This window comes from Dasypus novemcinctus, chromosome 1 (assembly GCF_030445035.2).
Source record: "Dasypus novemcinctus isolate mDasNov1 chromosome 1, mDasNov1.1.hap2, whole genome shotgun sequence".
NCBI classification, from domain to species: domain Eukaryota; kingdom Metazoa; phylum Chordata; class Mammalia; order Cingulata; family Dasypodidae; genus Dasypus; species Dasypus novemcinctus.
The window spans coordinates 86,518,210-86,537,728 of NC_080673.1; the positions used below are offsets into that span (position 1 = coordinate 86,518,210).

The 19,519-nt window shown below is 34.8% G+C and overlaps 1 protein-coding gene across 14 annotated transcripts in view; it reads right to left on the reverse strand.

Moving 5' to 3' along the window:
- ANK2 (ankyrin 2) overlaps window positions 1-19,519 on the reverse strand; it is a 624,289-nt gene that overhangs the window by 255,236 nt on the left and 349,534 nt on the right. The gene's annotated exons all lie outside the window — the stretch shown is intronic.

Below are 19,519 nucleotides of genomic sequence, written 5' to 3' on the forward strand. Positions count from 1 at the left end.
CTGTATTGTTGTCATCTCCTTATATGGTTGTCTCCTTCACTAGACTGTGAGCTCGTGGTGGACAGATGTTACGACTTACGCGTCCACTTGCCCCAGTACTTATGAGAATGCCTCTAACATAGGAGGCCCTCATAATTGATTTCTGAATAAACAGACAATAAAAATCTTTCTTCCTTAACACATTTGAAGTATGACTGGTTTTTTAAAATATTAATTTGATTCATCTCATAAATATTTTATTCAGCACTAATATCAGGCTCAAATATGGCACTGAAATATAAAGAGGCAAATGTGATCTTACTGACATACATACAGAGATGTTTCAGAAAAGCTCTGAAAACGTCTTGTCCAGTGATTTGTTAATTACCATTTGATGCTCCTTTGTTTCGTTCACATTTCTATTTTGTTAGTTCTTATGGGATTATTTTGCCATGGAATAATCTATTGATAATCATCTGAAAGTGAGGAAGAATGAAAAGAACAAAATGCAAATAGCCACCGGAGTAACAGTAACCACAAACCAGAAGATGGTTTATTAAGTAAAGATAAGACTATTAATCACACAATGGAAATTTCAGTCATAACTAAAACATACAACAAGTAAGCACTGCTAATGCCAGAGGAATGAAGTGATTGTTCTCCGGAGGCACAAACAGATTACTCTTGTAACAAATGTCTATATACATACACACACACAATATGCTGTGGCTTGGCCATCAAGGGCCTCTAAAGGATTATGTGCGCGGAAACCATTTTTCATTCCATTCTTTACAAATGTAGAGCTGTTCTCCATTCTTTCATCATTGGCTCACTCTTTTTCCCACTGATAGTCTATCAGTAGATCCCTACCCTTGCTGTCACATCTAATTTTCTTAATCACCATCATCTCTGTACTGCCACACCTTCACTGACATTGCCTCTAATCTATGACACTCTCTTCCTTCTCTCCACTGTCATCCTTTCTTTTTTCACATGTAAAAGTCACATGAAATGTCATTCCTAATGTCTTACCTATGATACAAATGCTACCCTTTTATAGACAGCAACAACCAATAATATAGCACAAATCACAAATGCAGAAATGCCTCCTATAGTTATCAGCAGCCTCATTGATATGATTTTCATTTCCTATTTTTATGCATTATAAACAAAGAATTAAAGTTCTCAGGTGAAAGTCACCATGTCTGCCACTATTAGATAGCAGTAATTCAGATATAGGCTAACTGCAGGAACTGTGCATTCCCAAGAAATAGCACCATACAAATTCAAGGACAAGCCTTTTCCTTTTTTAAAAACACTTCTAATATTTGAATTAACATTTCCAATTGTAAACTTCTTATCACCAAGGCTACAATATTTATTTCTAACTTCATATTTTGATAACTTTTTAGACTGTACTGCACAATCCTAATCAGCCTTTGTTGGAATTTTTTTCTAAATACATAGGTCACGTTCTATTTAGTGACCTAAAAACTATGTCATGACGATTTAATTCTATCCTAAATTCTTCCTATAAAAAGAAACATCAATAAAAATGAACATAGCTTCCATTAGCCACTGACATTTTAAAATGTCAATTTTACCAAATTTGTTCTTTATATTTTAATAGCATTCGATTTTAGCTGATCTGGAGATCAAATGTTAAAAGCCATCTCTTATAAGGTATTTCCTTTTCCTTGTCCTGGAACCTGATATAGTTCAGTTTATTATTATCCCACATTAGGGTAAGAGAATATTGATCTTTCTACAAACGTGAAGGTATCATACAGATTCTTAACCTTAGGAATTCAGCTGAACAGAAACGGCATTCAAAGACTTTTATGTGCTACTCACCTTATGGTATTTGCAGTCAACAATATCTTAGTGGCCTTCATTTTTCAGTTTGCTTTGTAAACACGTCTTTGAGTGCTCTATGTATTTGTGGTGAAAAAACACATGTTCAGGAAATTTTAGAGCAAGCTCCATCTGCAGTTGGATAAACTGATTCCAGAATGACCCAATCATTAGACACTCTAACCTATGGGACCTGCTTTGAATCTCCTCTGCCATTACAAGTGATTCCTGCTAAAGACATCGAGAACTTAGACATGGGCTTTCATGTTGTTTTGATTACTGAAGATGCCAGTGGTAGAGAGATTTTAAGTACTTGATAATTCTAACCATCTTTTCCTCCTGCTATGCTCTTTTTATTGAAGACCTTGATGTAGTGTATATGATATTGCAACTCTTGAAAGATGATCTCCCTATTTGCCTTATTACTTGAAATGTTAGAAATATTTTTAATATCTTAGTGACTACATACTCTACATCACAGCTACTTTTCTCTATAGCATTAGAAGGCAAGTTGGAGAGGTATAGATACATCTCCTCCTTCTTTCTTAAACTTACTATTTCCTTTCGACAAAAGCAAGTTGTAATTTTTTCGACCTCATATTATTGCTGAGAAGTTTAAATAAATTGCTGCATCTTAAATTCTTGGCACAGTGTCTGTCAGATAGCATTGCTCAGGAAATGTTACCTATAATTATGTTTTCCCACCTTTATTCTCCTTCCTTTCATTGAATTAGCTGGACCCAAATTGCGTTCATTATCTGTCCTACAGTTTAATTCAAAATACCACAAAATCATATATTGTGTCATAGTAATGACCAGAATGGTTTAGGAAAATGCATCAGCTTTGGAATCAGTCATCTGAGGTCTCTCTGCTAGTTAAGGTATCTATTTACTGTGAGATTTATGGCAAATGAATTAATCTAAGTTTCATTTTTTCTCACCTGAAAAATGAGGTTAAACACATTTCCTTCATTATGAGAATTAAATGCTATAGTAAATGCATGCAATAGCCATATATAGAGCCTCCATGTTCTTATTTCTGTCTGTATCAGTTCATTCTACCTGGTCCCCTGCTGCATCCCACCTGCTGGCTCCATTTGCCCCTAATTTCAGAACAAATGGGTCGGAATACCTTAGGCTTCCATTTGGGATACTTCACAATCGTCACCTGCAGAAAACTCAGCTTCTCTGGCTCCCTTACTCCTTCTCACCACGATTTAGAAACAAGTTCTTATACTTTCACCTATTTCTGGGGACAACCAATAATCAAGTTGCCTCTAAACAATAGCTTCTTTTTTTCTCTTCTCATCGTCACTGAAGAGGATTAATCCTTACTTCTAAATTTGGCCTGTGTGATCAAACTCTAGCACCTCTCTCAGGCTGGATGACTGCCACAAAGAGGTTTCCGCTCTCAGTATATATTCAGTCCATTTCTCTTCCCCAACAAGGAAACTTTACCCCATAATAAACATCAGTGGGTGGTTTCATGGAGGCCAAGAATAGTTTTAACCCTCTTTGCTTGATCCTAACTGCTGACCATTGTTAGGATTCCCCAAAGCTGTATTCCCTCTGCCCAAATGAAAACCCCAAATTTGATTGTTTCCAACATTGCAGATGAGATAGGTACATGTTGCTGTGACTGGCATACTCTGCTGGGCTGAGTCTCTGCAGCTAGAATGTTCTCTTCATCCCACCCAAAGATCCAATGCCAAGATCCTAATGTTACCACCTCTCTCACCTACTAGGTCTGTATGCTCAAGCCTCAGGCTACAGCTACAAGGTACCAAAAAGTTCCGTAGCATGATCCTTTAAACTTCTAGATGCCAATGCCTTTTAACTTCCACATTTTGCTTCCAGTTTCACATACTTATTAAAAGTATCCATTCCTTAAGTAAACCTTATTAAAACAATCCTTCCCCTTAAAACAGGGATTCTTAAGAAGGGATCTGTGAGATTGAATTGAAATTCAAAAATCATTATCCTCATGGAGATGTGTTGGTGTGGGTGTGACATGTTTATTAAATAATACACAGTATAGTGAGGACTTAGTAAGGGGTCCATGGTTTTCACCCCAATGACAAAGTGGTCCATGGAACAAAAAAGTTAAGGACCCCTGCCTTAACTTATATATTTCAAGTATATACTATATATACTTATATATATACTTATATATATACTATATATATATATATATACTTATATATATATACTATATATACTTATATATATACTTATATATATACTATATATATATATATATATATAACTTATATATTTCAAGTATATACTATAGTAAAACTGCAATATTTTAACCTCAATATACTGAAGACTGTTGGGAAAAAACTCAAGAGAGACATTCTAAAAAGAACATGAAAATGGAAATAAAGATTTTAAGAAATAAATATATTTATATACATGTATATACAGACAATATAGGTACATACATACACACACACACATACATACACATAAGAGCATAAGACCATAAGAACAGAATTCCAAGGATAGTATGGTAGTTTGAAACAGTATGTACCCCAGAAAATCATAGTCTTAAAACTAATACATTCCTGCGGGTGTAAACCTATTGTAAGGAGGACATTTTGAATAGGTAATGTCAGTTAAGACTGGTCTTTATCTTCTTGCTAGAGTCCTTTATAAATGGAATGAATAGGGAAAGACAAGAGAGAAAGTCATGGAAGCAAGAAATTGAAATCAACAAAACCTGGAAGAGAAGGGAGAGAGCAGCAGACACCACCATGTGCCTTTCCATGTGGCAGAGTCATCAAGAATAGCCAACAGCTCGTCTGCAGGAAGCAAGAATCGTCTTCATAAAGGCTTGATCTGGACATTTTTGCAGGCTCAAAACTGTAAACTTGTAAGGTAATAAATTCCCCCTGTTAAAGTTAATGCATTTTATGATATCTACTTTAAGCAGCCAGCAAACTGAAACAGATGGGCTTTCTGAGTGAACAGACTACTCCCAATTAGAAATAGAAATAATCAATTTGCCTTAGAGTATATGATCTGATATTCATGGCACTTCCCAGTCAACTTTACTACTAGGTTAGGTCAAATTCTTGACCTGTCCACTCCATAGCATTAAATTATAATTGGGTTTAAAGAGGAAAAGGGAGAAGAAAAAGCCTTTGAACCCATAAGCCTTTTTGTCTATACATTTCACTCATGTCTTGCCCAGAAGTGTTTTTAACCCTGAAGCTTCCATGAAAATGCATGTGGTTCTGCAGAGAGAAAAACTTCTCCTTCAGGATATGTGCAATCACAAAGACCCTGTTCAAAACAACCGTACTTTAGAGAGCAGGACTGTTAGGGGGGTTTATACTCATTTACAGTATTATGCTTGTTGCAACAGCAGTGTGCCTTTGGTGTTCTGTTCTACAGGTTTGCTTCCCTTTATGAGTCTATAAAATATGCTGACATGCACAATCTCTAACCAGTCTTCAAAGTCCAAATGAATTTCATCCATCTATTCCTTGTCTTATTTTTGCATTCCATTAACGTGGATGCTTGTTAGAGCACATTTTCAAATAAGAGAAAGCTACAGATATCAGAGGATCCTTCAAAAGCTTTATAAATCATTGGAACATGAATACATATCATAAGGAATAGGTCTTAAATTTCAGCTGTGCAGGCTACACACAGATAACCTATATACTTTGGCATGTATGGCTATCTTATCAAAGGAACTTGAATGACATTCACCAAAATAGAGCAGGAAGAACACAAGGAAAGTTACTGAGTTTGGTCATGTGTTAAGGCAGCTAAACTCACCATGACTAGGTAGTGAGGTGTGAACAAGGGATCAAGGCGAAAGGCAAAAGAAAACAGTGCAAATAGGAATAATGGGAGTGGTTACCAGCCTAATGTCACAGCTTTCATGAATTCCAGAGAAAAGTTTCAAGTCCTAAAGGACTGGGAAATTTGTATTGAAAATAGTGGAATTAATAGTGTGTAAAACTATTAATGAAAGTTTACAGTTCTTAAACATTAGAGTGACTTTAAGATGTGAACACAGTGCTTTAACATTTAAATATCAGAGGTACAATATTTCTTCAACAAATTTTTCTTCTCATCTTACTTCACATCTTAGTTTTTTATTAATATATAAAACTTAGTATACCTATTTTACTCAATTTTTTTTTTAAAAAGCTCTTGTTTCATTCTAGAACTCCTGTTTATGCTTGGTACAATGTACAAATTGCCCAAGTCACCGTCTTTTTCTAGGTTTGATCCTGAAGACTAACCTATGGCATATTTGAATTTAATATACAAAAATAATGTTGGATGTTTAGAATTGGTAGGTATCTACTCTATCTTCAGAAATGTTGATGCAATAAAGCAACTTGGGGGTCATTATGTACTGAAGTAAACTCTTCCTTACAGCAAGCTGGTCAAATCTCATGATATCAGAGCTGTAGGCTATTCCAGGCAGGATGTTGTTACCTTGCATGTGAAAATTTCAAAACCTGTAAGCTTAGGGAAAATACCAAAAACCCTCTGAAGTGAACACATTCAGTTGTCACTATACCGTTTAGTCAGTCATGTAAAGAACTTGTATGCCATGGTCTCCAGTCAGTGCTGGGGCTCTACAGAAAGTTGTTCTAAAGCATACACTCAACTTGCAATATAAATATACATTTGATTGTAACTGAGAATGTAGTTTCAAAAGGGAACAAACATTACATAACTAAATATCTCACCAAGCTAGATTGAGGTAGGCAAGGGAAATACTAAAGGTAAAGAGGGAAGCAGATTTGGCTCAACTGATAGAGCATCTGCCTACCACATGGGAGGTCCAGGGTTCAAGTCCAGGGCCTCCTGACCTGGGTGGTGAGCTGGCCCAAGTGCAGTGCTGATGTGCACAAGGAGTGCCGTGCCACACAGGGGTGTCCCCCGTGTAGGGGAGCCCCACGTGCAAGGACTGCATCCTGTAAGGAGAGCCACCCAGAGTGAAAAAAGTGCAGCCTGCCCAGGAGTGGCGCTGCGCACACACGGAGACCTGATGCATCAAGATGACACAACAAAAGGAGACACAGATTCCGGGTGTCGCTGATGAGAATAAAAGTGGCCATAGAAGAACACATGGCGAATGGACACAGAGAGCAGACGACTGGGGGTAGAGAGGGGACAGGGGAGAGAATTAAATAAAAAATTTAAAAATCCTAAAAAAAAAAAAAAAGGAAAAATTCTAAGTTTGTCCATGCTTTTGAGAAATTAAAATGAACACTATGGAATGCACTTTAGGGAAAGCATTATCTATAAAGAGAGAGCAACTGCCTGCTTATAAAATTATTAGTGATTCAAGTATGGTAATTAAAAGAGAAAGTTTTAAATTCTCACTGGCCAAAGTTCAAAGAGGAAAGGGACAACTCAGTCATACATTATTCCCACTGAAACAGATGCAGAGTATTACACAGAATCATATACAGATACGTGGCATGTCTTGGTTACAAAAAGAAGTGGATAAACAATTCAAACTAAAAAAAAAACAAAGTAAATCAAACTGAAAAAAAAAAACTTTGCTAAGCATTAGGGAAATGAAAGTGCTCCACAAATGTTAGTTTTGATTGCTATCTCAAATATTATATCAACCAACAAATAAAAAGATATACTTCTACCCATTAGCCAAAAAAAAGCTTTTTTTTTCCATTTCTATGTATATGTGTGTGTTTTATATTGTATTTATATCAGTACAATTTCATATATAGTCAATTTAGAAATAAATAAATATACATATATTGGCTATTCAAGCTAAAAAATACTTACTGATGAGAGCACATAACTATGTAAGGTTGGAGACCACTGATTTTAGGCCTACCCTTTCCCATTCTGCTTTCTCTCCTACCTTGATTTTTATCTTTGGAGTGTCTTAATTAACTAGGTAAATGACTCAACTTCCTGTGCATCCTAGTCAAGCTCTCTATTTTCTGTGCCTTCCTTCTGCCACATCTTGATCTCTGTGTCTTCATCCCAGCATGGGATTACCCAGAGCTGATTATAGGGTTCTGAAACACAGCTCCAATAATGTAATACAACTCTAATTCCCTCATCACAATTTAGTTATAAAGTCCTGATCTTAATCCCTTGCCAGAATCATTCCGAATTTGTGTCTCTCTCTTCCTATATTTCTTGGTTCCTGAGGCAAAATGGTGAAAGGTAAAAGCTTATTTTCAGTGAACATTCATTCTCCCCTTGATAAATAACCTTCTCCCCTTCTCCTTAACATTGCATTACTTTTTAATCCAGGCCTTCTCTTTAGGAGTCTACTTTGCTCTAATTTTTTTTTTTTACCTTGCTCTCTTTCTTTCTCTATATAAATTTACAGTTTTATAATCCCATTTCTTCATGACCTTCCTCTTTGTAAGCTGCTATAGGCAAATAATTATAAGATTTAGTAGATTATTTTAAATATTTAACTGTAAGAAACTTTATATTTATAAACATTTTTATTTATTTTAACATTTACTCTATGATTATTTTTAACAATTCATTTTAATTATAATACACTTTATTTAAATAATTTTATAATTTCTATTCATTTTAACAGAATCTGATTCAGTAATTTAAAATATTTTATTTTATTAATCACAAGTTATGTGAGTATAATACTTTAATAGAAGATGTTAGTATTTAAACAAATATTTTATAGGATAAATTTCTAGAAGTTAATATTTTAAGTTAGAACATATGTATTATTTAATTTCACACTTAAAATTTTCTTGTTTCTGTCACTAGCAATGCTATTTTTAATATCTTTGACATTTATAATGTTAAAATCATTTTTATTATCTTTTCCCCTCAACCCCTAGTTGAGTACTACTGTCCAACTTGTTTTCCTCCTTACTGATTTACCTCTGTAACCATCTTAATCCAAGCCTCTTTCATCTCTCCTGGATTACTATAACAGGCCCCTGACTGATCTTGCAGCTTCTCTTATTCCCCATAATCCTCCATCCTCACAGAATCTTCCATAATTTCTTATTTAGCCTTCACTGAGTTCATCTATCTCTTCCTCACTCTGAAGCCCTTTTTGAAGTCAACCTTATTTCCAGCTATCCATTAGCCCCTTTGCCCCTTCTTCTCTGGTCATGGCAGGTTGTACATCAACAACTATGTCTCTCCATCCATACTAAGCTAACCCTAAGTATCCTGCAAGGCCCAGCTCAAAGTCCTCCATCCCTATCAAAATAAAAGGCTATTACACCGAATCTAGCATTGTCCTCTTAATTTTTTTGTTAGCATCAATCTTAAATATTAAATATCTAAAAGAGAAGTTGCTTGAGAGAAAATACTTTTTTTTTACTCAGTGGAGCTGCCCTGGATGGTGCTTCAGAGGTAATCACCAGACATTGTAAATCCTCACAGGGCCCACTGGATGGAATGGAGGAGAGTATGGGCCATGATGTGGACCATTGTCTATGAGGTGCAGAGGTGCCCAAAGATGTACTTACCAAATCCAATGGATGTGTCATGATGATGGGAACGAATGTTGTTGGGGGGGGGAGAGAGGGGTGGGGGGGTGGGGTTGAATGGGACCTCACATATATATTTTTAATGTAATATTATTACAAAGTCAATAAAAAAAATAAAAAAATTTAAAAATAAAAAAATAAAAATACTCTTTACCAGCACTTAATTTAAAATTTATCTCATAGTAGTTATTCAATTAATATTTCTTTGATCCAAGGGACCGCAATATCTTGAGTTATATTATATATATTATATATACCTGATCTCATTTTGGAACCCGGGAGGATAACTGATGGAAAATGAGGGAGGTTTTGTTTTTTTTTTAACCCAAGACAAGAAAGAAAAGAAATTAAACAAGTACAATTTGAAAGACCTTTCAGCTGATTCTAAGTGAAAAATGTTATGAAAACTAAAAACCATACTTATCTGAATTTCCTGATTAATCAAGTTTTATAGAATTATAAAGATCATTGGTATAACTCAATTGTTATACATAACTTATTACAGAATACACAACCCAGAAGGTTCATGTGTGCTGGCCAATTTTAGTGATTAAAGAGGCTTGCATCTTAATTATCAAGCTTCCTTCAACTGGCAAAACAGCTCTCATGTTTACCTACTACAAATTCTTCTTCCCTCTTTCCAGTATAGAAGTTCTGAGATATGGCCTCTTGTGTTAAATGACTGGGTGTGAGAGCTTCATGTGGCATACAAAGCCCCTTATAAGATTGTGTATAGCGTTTCTGGTCAGACAGCAGGCATCCGCCACTTGGTCCTCTCTCATCTGCCTCCTCCCCAATAACTACAGCTTGTGCTTTCACAGATGCCTTTTTTCTCCTCCAGCCACACCCAGTCTTTGATTCCTGTTCCTTACAGCCCACACTGAAGCCTTAGGATTTGTAGGTGACCACCCTAAATGAAAGCTCCTCATTTCCTAAGTGACCTCTGTCGTGAAAGGAGTTACTGTTTCCAAGTAACCTGTTCCACATTAACTTTATTGGCTTTAGTCGTTTTAGGATGTGACATGGTTTAATACAGCATTCTGGCCCACTTTGAGGCAGGAGTCAAAATTAAGGACGAAGTTTATACTACTACTACTTGAAAAACACTGGCAGTTCCTTATTTTCACTTAGCTGTATAGTTGAATGGTTTGCCAATTGCTGAGGTTTCTTTAAGCATTTACTGTGGGCTCTCGTTCATCACAGTGCCATGCAGTCAAAAGGCAGCTACCACTATTGCCATCAGATCTCTTTAGAAAGATTAACAACACCACAGTGATATTTCTCTGTGGGTTTCTATGTCCTGGTATTATCAGTACACTGAGGACCTAACAGAAAATAAGGGAGCTACAATAAACTTCTGCCTGCAAAATAACTCAAAATCAGTATCTGAAATATAGAATAACAACAACCACACAGCTTCATACGATGACTTCATTTTATATATATCCCGCTCTAAGAACTTCCAGAAAATTTTTAAGTACCACAACAGGAACTATTGTCTTACATCATTTCTTCTGCCAGGTAAAAGTGTATAAATAAAAGTTTTTAAAGATAACTCGCATCTTATATACAAAACTAGACAATCTCAAATTCAACTTAATGGTCCAAATAACATTTTATTCTTGTTATTTGTGAAATTAACAGGTGGTCTGTGAGCTCCTTGATTGAAGTCTCTTTGCCTAGAACATAGTAGCAGCTCAAAAAAATTCATAACAAATGAAGAAAAACGGAAATTCCACTGAACTCTCTCAATCATTTATAATAATGAAGGGAAGTAAAGAAATGTGCAATTTTAAATGGTGCAGAATCATACTTATTTAAGAACAGAAAGAATTCTAACTGATCTCAGGTCCTCATCATTTTGAGAAAACTGAGATCAGGGGAATTATTTACCCAAGGTCACAGTTAGTAGACAGAGTTAAACACAGGTCTCTGGTAATTTTGACAAATATCACTTATTTAATTAGTAAATGGCTTTCTGGTATGTTGGCTTGTCCTTGTAACCTTAGATTCCACCCCACCTCCAATCTTGCTGAATGTCTTGCAAGAGTTGGGAGCTACTTGATTTCAAATATCAAACTCAGGCAAAGCTCTATCTCTCCAACTCAAAATGATCTGGAAAGTGACCCTCAGGTTCCGTCTAGTCCTCTCCTCCCTTACAGCTTGACGAAGACCTTTGACCTGCAGAAGAGATGGAAAATCTCTTTTCTTTTCAAACCCTTCTTGGACAAGAGAAAATGACTTCAGTGTTTTTGAATAATACCAATTCTTCTTCTGAGAACCAGCTTGATAAAGAGAAATAAAATATTCTACTACTACTGTAGTCTGTGACTTTGGAGAAATTACTTAACTTCACTCTTATCTGAAAATTAGGGATGGAACTTGCCTACCCCCTGTACAATACAGGAGAGTTGGGAGGGGAAAGTGAGTTCATGAACTGCTTCAAATATGTTCAGAAAGTAGGCTTAAAAAGAATTATACATTGGTTGAGTAGGAATAGAATATGGATTAGAGTGGACTTACTGATATTCTATTCATGAACTATTGTGATTAGTAATCGAAGAAAATGTGGCATTGGTGTGGAGAAAGTGACCATGGTGGCTACTGGGTGTGGGGAATGGGAGGAAGAGATGAGATGTGGAGGCGTTTTCGGGACTTGGAGTTGTCCTGGGTGGTGCTGCAAGGACAATTACCGGACATTGTAGGTCCTCCCATGGCCCACTGGATGGACTGTGGGAGAGTGTGGGCTATGGTGTGGACTACTGACCATGAGGTGCAGTGATGCTCAGAGATGTATTCACCAAATGCAATCAATGTGTCATGATGATGGAAGAGAATGTTGCTATGGGGAGAGTAGTGGCGTGAGGGGGTGGGGGGTTCATGGAGATCTCACATTTTTTGAAAGTAATATTAAAAAAATGAATTAAAATAAATTTTAAAAAACTACATGGCTGAGAAGAGGGAAAAAATAGAATTAACAGAGACTGTAAAATCACTTTGTAAACTAGCGGCATGCTACAGAAATAAGGAATTATTTCTATTCCTACTGCTAACATATCTATTCTGTTTCATTACATCAACAGGAAAATGTTATTTTATTCCAGCCTATAAAACAAATAAGTTCAAACATATTAGAAAAATCTACTTGATGAACACCACATTTAAGCCCAGTGATTAAAGAGCAGAATTTATTTTATTTTACTGCAAGAGTGATATTCGACCTATTAATAATAAAACTAAATTCTGAGTCATTGTTTGTAATGTGAATATTCACTTGTTTTTGAAAAGTATCATTTAATGTAGAGACTAGATTGCTCCCCTGAAAAAAATAGACATTTTGAAAAATCATTGCCCACATACAAATAAACAGACAGGTCACTGTCAACCTTAATTTTAGCCTTTGATTTACAGACAAACTACAAACAAGTGCATTTAAAATTGATAATTCACAGATATCTATGCAAAAATACATAGAAAGCCAAGAAATATATATTCAGGTAAAGTAACACTAGTATGTCTAAACAAGTAAACTAAGATTAGATAAATACATTTATAATAATGTTTTATCCCTGATATTTCTCTTCCTTAATACTACCTTTATTGTTACCTATGGAAGCAGTCCCCATAATAAGCAGCATAGTTATGTTACACAATAAAGCAAAGTCTTGGAAAAAGGCTAACCTGAATTAAAATAAAGCTGTAACGGGGACAAAAGCAGGGAAGGAGTCACCCTGGCAAAACTAATAACAAAGTAAGGGGAAATGGAATGAGTAGTTTGAACTAGACACACTAAAAGGTCCATTCCAGAGTCTGGTATAACCAAGTGGGGAATCCCTTTCTGGCTGCCCTCACAGCTCTCATGGGCATCTTACCATCTCAGATCTTATCTTACTGCCCCTGAGCCAGGAAGAGAGTGAGAGAGCAGGTGGTAAGATATTCGTGTAAAACAAAACAATACCAAAATCAAACAAACAAACAAAAATCCTGGCACTGTAAGAAGTCAATGCCTTAGATACAGTAAAAGGAAATATCTGAAATCTGAAGAATTAAGGAAGATAATTCACCTGGAAGTTGCTCATTTCTTCCTCACTTACATTCACACCATTTTATACAATTTTGAAGAGATAATGGAAAAGTCACCAAAGCCAGGTACAAGAAACAAAAAGCAGTTGCTGACTTGGGTGAAGAGTTCCAGAAGTGTTAACATCTCTAAAGATTTGAGGCCCCCAATGCTGCAAAGTTACCAGTTAAATCCCCAAGACATTTACCCGAGTTCATTCAAAACAACACAGTTTAAGACAAAAATTTTAATTCACAATTTAGTGACTTTCCTTCAAAAACTTAACTTCGATAATTCCTTGATCCTCTTTAGTTATTATGTGGAACTTCATTCTGAAGATTGCTCCATTAGGCTAGAGGTAGTCAAACTGCAGATCATGAAGTCTTACAAATTATCTCTAACATTTGTTTCCTCTTCTCCACTGTCAGAATTAATTGGTTATTACATAGGCCAATTATACTCATTAAACTTTCAAAAGGTTGCCAAGGTGTCTCCTATCTACACATGGAAAAATGTTCTCAATGGTAATGTAGAGTCATAATGATTATTCGAATTTGATCCATTGTTGCTCTAAATTCTAAGAGGAAGCAGAACAGAAGATGGAGAAGAGATGAAAATATTTATTCCAGCGGCTTCCACTCCTGATTGGAATCATTGGGGAAACTTTAAAAATATAGTTTCCTCCCATTCCACTCCAAGATTCTAACTTCTTATTAATGGCTGGAGCCAGATATTCTAACGAGACCTTCTTTCAACCATATACATTTTACCTCACAAGTCTTAGGAGCAGAAAGAAGCACACTCAAATGCCTGCTGGTTCCACTAGCAGTTTATGCAGAACACCAAGATGTGGGACCTGCTTTCTTTGTACTGTTCTCTGTTTTAATACACAGTGTCTCCATCACTGAGACTAAAAATAAGTATCCTTTGTGAAGAAGAAATTATTTGAGAAATATAAATAAAAAAGGGTGGCACAATGTAAAAATATGAATTTTTAAAAGATCCTTAACTATGGTGTGAGAAGAATTCTTAAATTCTTTGTATTTGCACTGTACTCTTACAATTCTTCTACAAACTTTTTCAATCTTCTTTATGGTATTAAAATGTGCTGTAAATATTATTTTTACCCAAGCAATGAATAAGATAAAATAAAAGTTCAAAAAGAGAGATTGTCAATGAATTAATTCTGGCTCTTTGAATACATATATATATTCACTATATATATATATCTTTATATAGGCTCTCTCTGCCAGGACCCCCACCAAACCTTGGTGTGTATTTCTGTCTTTCTCTCCCATTTCTCAGCAAGCACTGTTCTTTCCCTCATTTTCCAAATAAATTCTTTTTACTGGCCTAACCAAAAACAAAAACGTTTATATATATGTCAGACTGATAATAAAAAAGGAAAAAAAATATGTATATGGATATTTTAGATTCCAAAAATATATTAAATTCACTCACAGTAACCTTTTTAAAAAAGATTTTCTTTCTCTTCAACAGCCTTCCTAAAAACTTATCTCAAGTCACTTAATTAGAACTATTTTTGCCACAGTCACACAAATTTGACAGCTGTAACCCTAAACTGGTAGTTAGTCACCCACTTACTGGCTGAAAGAGGTTCTTTGTAATTAAATACTAATAAAAACTCAGATTTATGGTGCTAGCTGAAGAATGCCATTAATAGTGCAAGTCATTTATATAAAGAAAATTATTCTAGCCCAGAAAGGGGTTGTGGACTGAGAAAAGGGGATAGGGGGAATGTTAGAGAAGAAGAAAATGTGTTTTTTTTTGTTTTTTTTTAAATATGTTTCTATGGAAGCCTCCAAATGTAAATGGATATATTCAAATACATGTATTCAGACCCAAATGGAAAAGCATAGCAATAAAAGTTTTAAATTTTCACTTAAAAGAAGATAGTAGGATATAAGGGCATTTGTCCAGAAAAAGCTTGAAACCTCACTAATCTATCTTATGTTAGTGTGGTGTCTGGAAATATTGGCATATTGATGAAAGGGTTATGGAAAGTTTTATAAAAACAACTGGATGTTGGGCCAAAAAATGTAGATTGGCATTTTCCATGTTTGGAGAGTTTTGAATGTCATATATTATATGGGGCCACTACTCTGTCATGATTTGTATTTTTAATCAATTTTTATTTAGTTTGGGGCCCCAAAACCTTTGTGCATACATGTTTCTTAGCTAAGAATTACTACTCCCAGAACTGAACTTTCCTTTGGAATCAGGTTGCTGGGTGCCTAAGCAGAAGGCTCAGGGACACGAAGGGATGAAAGTCCCCTCCGTTCTTCTCCCACACAACAGCGTTCCCCCACAGACCACCAGGGAAAGCAGCACAACGTGCTACTATATTTTATGTTTATTTACAACTCATTCTTACAGCACAATTCAAAAGTTACAGAATACAATCCACTTGCAAACAGAATACTCTCCACGTTTTTTTAAAATATATTACTTGTTAAGTTTTAAAAGTCTTCATCTCTCCATGTTTTCTAAAACTTGGTAAGATGTCCTTTATATATATTCAATAATACTCTCAATGTCCTCAATTAAATAAGCCAAATGGACAAGAAGAGATCTGTGGGGGGAGTACTCCAAAGGTTACTGTAGAATTAAGGAATCTTGTCCCGTCCAAGATAATAATTATACACACACACAAAAGGCAATGAAATGATCAGAACCTTTTTCACAAAATTCAGAAACTGTACTCTACTTACTATTATTTTATAATTAATCCCATGCAAAATTGCCTTCCTGTCAGTTTAATAAATGTAAATGTATAAATACATTCTGAAGTCCTGATAAAATTTTAACAAATATTTATGATCTATCACAGTCTATCATTGACAGTAATTGCTATGTTTAAGGAGCAAATACTAAATTCTAACAGTTGATGAAATACTTCAGAGCCAAGACAATAGAATCAGAACCTTAAATTTATAAAGTTTCCCCCTCCAGCACTTCATTTAATTTATTCTCAAAGCATTTACAATTCTTTCAGCTATGCTCAGGTATTATTTTGGAGGGGGAGAAATTGAGGCATTGGTAGATTAAATGATTTACTTATGCTCCACATTCAGTGCAGAAACAAGACCAAGAAATCATATGATCTATTTTCCCAATTAACTTTGGAGACAGACAGACTTAGGTCAAAATTCCAACTCCACCACTTACTAGTTGTATATGATTAAGCAAGTTCCATAACTCTCTGAGTCTCAGTTTCCATACTGTAAAATGGAAAGAACAGTGCCTGATGTACAAGGCTGTTTTGGGATTTAATGATACAATATTGGTAAAGTGACTGGTAAAGGACCACATTGGCATGCAATAAATATTGTTATTATTAATATTTTCTCTGGAAATACGGATCTGGCATTTTAATGATATAAATCAAAATAATATAAGCCAAAAAAGATAAAATAATAAAGCATTAGACTTGTAAGAATTAGACATAAAAATTGCCTTTTATGTCATATGACTCCAATGAATATTATAGAAATTCTGACTGATTGGAGAATGGTTTGTCTATGCTGAGAAATGGAGAACGTATTCATCTGAAAATGCATGGTAACCGTAAGTTTAAATAAGGAAGCTCATTTAAATACATGCTTTATTTTTTGAGCATGATTTCTTTTTAACCCATCTGTTAAATTATTTTTCCAAATGAAAAAAAAAGTACAATTGGGAAGTAGTATGTGAGTATGGAAAGAACTGCATACTGTAAATAACTTTCTAGAACTAAACCTTACACAGATTTGTGAGAAATCTGGCAAATCACTTAGCCTTTCCTTTTGACATCCTTCTCAATTCTAAAATTCTTATGTACTAATATAGAGACAAGAAATCTGGTATACACAAAATATAAGCTAATAATCAGAACAAGCATATCTTCTTCTCTTTGTAAAAAAAAAAAAAGCTAGAATATCAGTGCAGTGTACTCATTTAAGCAAATAATGCTAAATTTGTTTGTTTCAGCTCATTTTACTTATGGCCCATTTGCTTAAAGCTTAGTTTTATTCTAGCTCCGCTGTACTATGATATGGATACAATATACTATATTTAAACAACAGTTATCCAGAATATAGCACAGAAAAAGCCTGAACATGTTATTCTGAGTTAAATTCTGCTTAGGATGAGTTTGATACTAAAGCTCCTAGTTTACTTACACAGTCATTTTTTAAACCATAACACTGAACACTTGGTAGAGTTAGAATCAAGCATGCACCGTGTTTCAAGTTCATGAATAATTAAAATTTATTTTAATGTTTATTAACACATATTCTTTTAATTAATAGCAAGTTTACAAAAAATTAAAGTCCAAATATGAGTCTGTTTAATTGAATTTTTCCAGACTGAATATTTTTATTTTGTTAAAAAAAATTTTTTAAATCATCTATTTTTTTCAAGCTCCAAAGTTGGTTTTCATCTGCATTGAGGCAGATCTTGTCTGAATTTTACAAATAAACAAGTTCATTTGCAAAAGGCCCATGGCTTTACAAATGGATATGAAAACTGTATACTCAATCATCTCTATTACAGACATATATTCCCTTATGGTTACAAAATGGCATCAACAAATAAAGGGCAGTAATTGTTAAATTACTTTCTGGAGATGGTGTTCCAGAATGCTACTAAAAGGCAGGCAACCATCTTTTTCATTTGTTCATAAGCTACCATTCTATATACCTCAAGGGATAATGATGAGGTAAATTTTTCTTCTTTCAAAGCAAATTTGAGAACTGGCTCAGGCGGCTTGGTGGGGGTGTCTATCTAGAAAATCAATCCAATACAGCTAAAACCACACCCACTTTTTTAGCAAGCATTTTGTTGTGCTGTGTAAATATCTATGCATCTGCAGTAGAAATGGGAGGAGGACCCAAAGTTACACATGAAAAAAAAAAAGGAACAAGAAGGAAATGAACCTGAACATATAATTGCTGGGTTATTATTCCTCAGAGTTCCTCTGGTTCCAGCTAAATGATATTATCTAAATGTGAAGACCTGAGGACCCTGTCAAATGAACATATTATTAACCTATAAGCATGCCTGGCAAGTTGAATTCCAGCAAAAGCAATGCACCATCCAAGCAAGGGAGGTTCTAAAAAACTACTGGTGTTTTTCCATTTTAATGGTAAAGATTTCAGGTTTAATAATATAAAGAAAAGTAAAAACATCCAACCAGATTCAGAAACTACCCAAGGTGAGAACATGGGATTTTCCAGGTATATGCATGGTACCCTATCGAAGCAAAGTTGCAAGGTCACAACTGGATGCTGAACAAGCACTCCTGGCCAAGAAAATATGTTATGATTTGGAAGGCATATTAAAAAGATATAATCACAGGAAATTGCTTTATGCAATAATGTTCCACTAAGAATCAGGAACAGAATTACAGTAGCTGTCAAGTAGAAAACCAACTTCCAGAAAAATGGTCTAGAATACTTTTGATATTATTAAAAAAAAAAAAAGCATTAGTGCACCCTTAAAACAAGGCCTTCTAAAGGCCAGACAGACAGTATTAAGTTTTCCTAAAAAGGGAAATTATAATATGCTGCTAATTTTATTTGTGTAGTCTAATAGTCATCTAATCTAACTAGTGGTAGAATAAGTAGCAAAACAAAAATGTGATAAATCCCTCTGAAGTAAGATCTCAACTCAACATGGGTCTTCAAGTGTCTTTCCAAAATAAGGCAAAGACAATATCCCAAAATGGAAATGCAAACATATCTATTATGGGGGAAAAGTCCATTGAGAATATGGATTACTGAGCATATGGATCAATGCATTTGTAATCCCAGGGCTATGTTTAACAACAGTTTGCATACAAACCACTATTTTTTATGCTCTGCTAATGTAATATGCCATTTATCATCTTCTGAATTTATTCAGTGACCTACTTTGTTAACTAAAGTATTTACAACCATCTTTTCTCCTTCTAGACTCAAATCACTGGTTAAATGAGTGTTTCTGTTCCTTTAAATTGTAAGATTATTTCTATTTTAAGAGAAAAAAACAGTTCTAAGAGAAAGACAAGGACAAAAATTCTGTAGTTTAATGTAAAGGTAATCAATGTTTCCTCCTTTATTGAACCTTATTCTTTTCATTTAATAGTCAGGAAAGA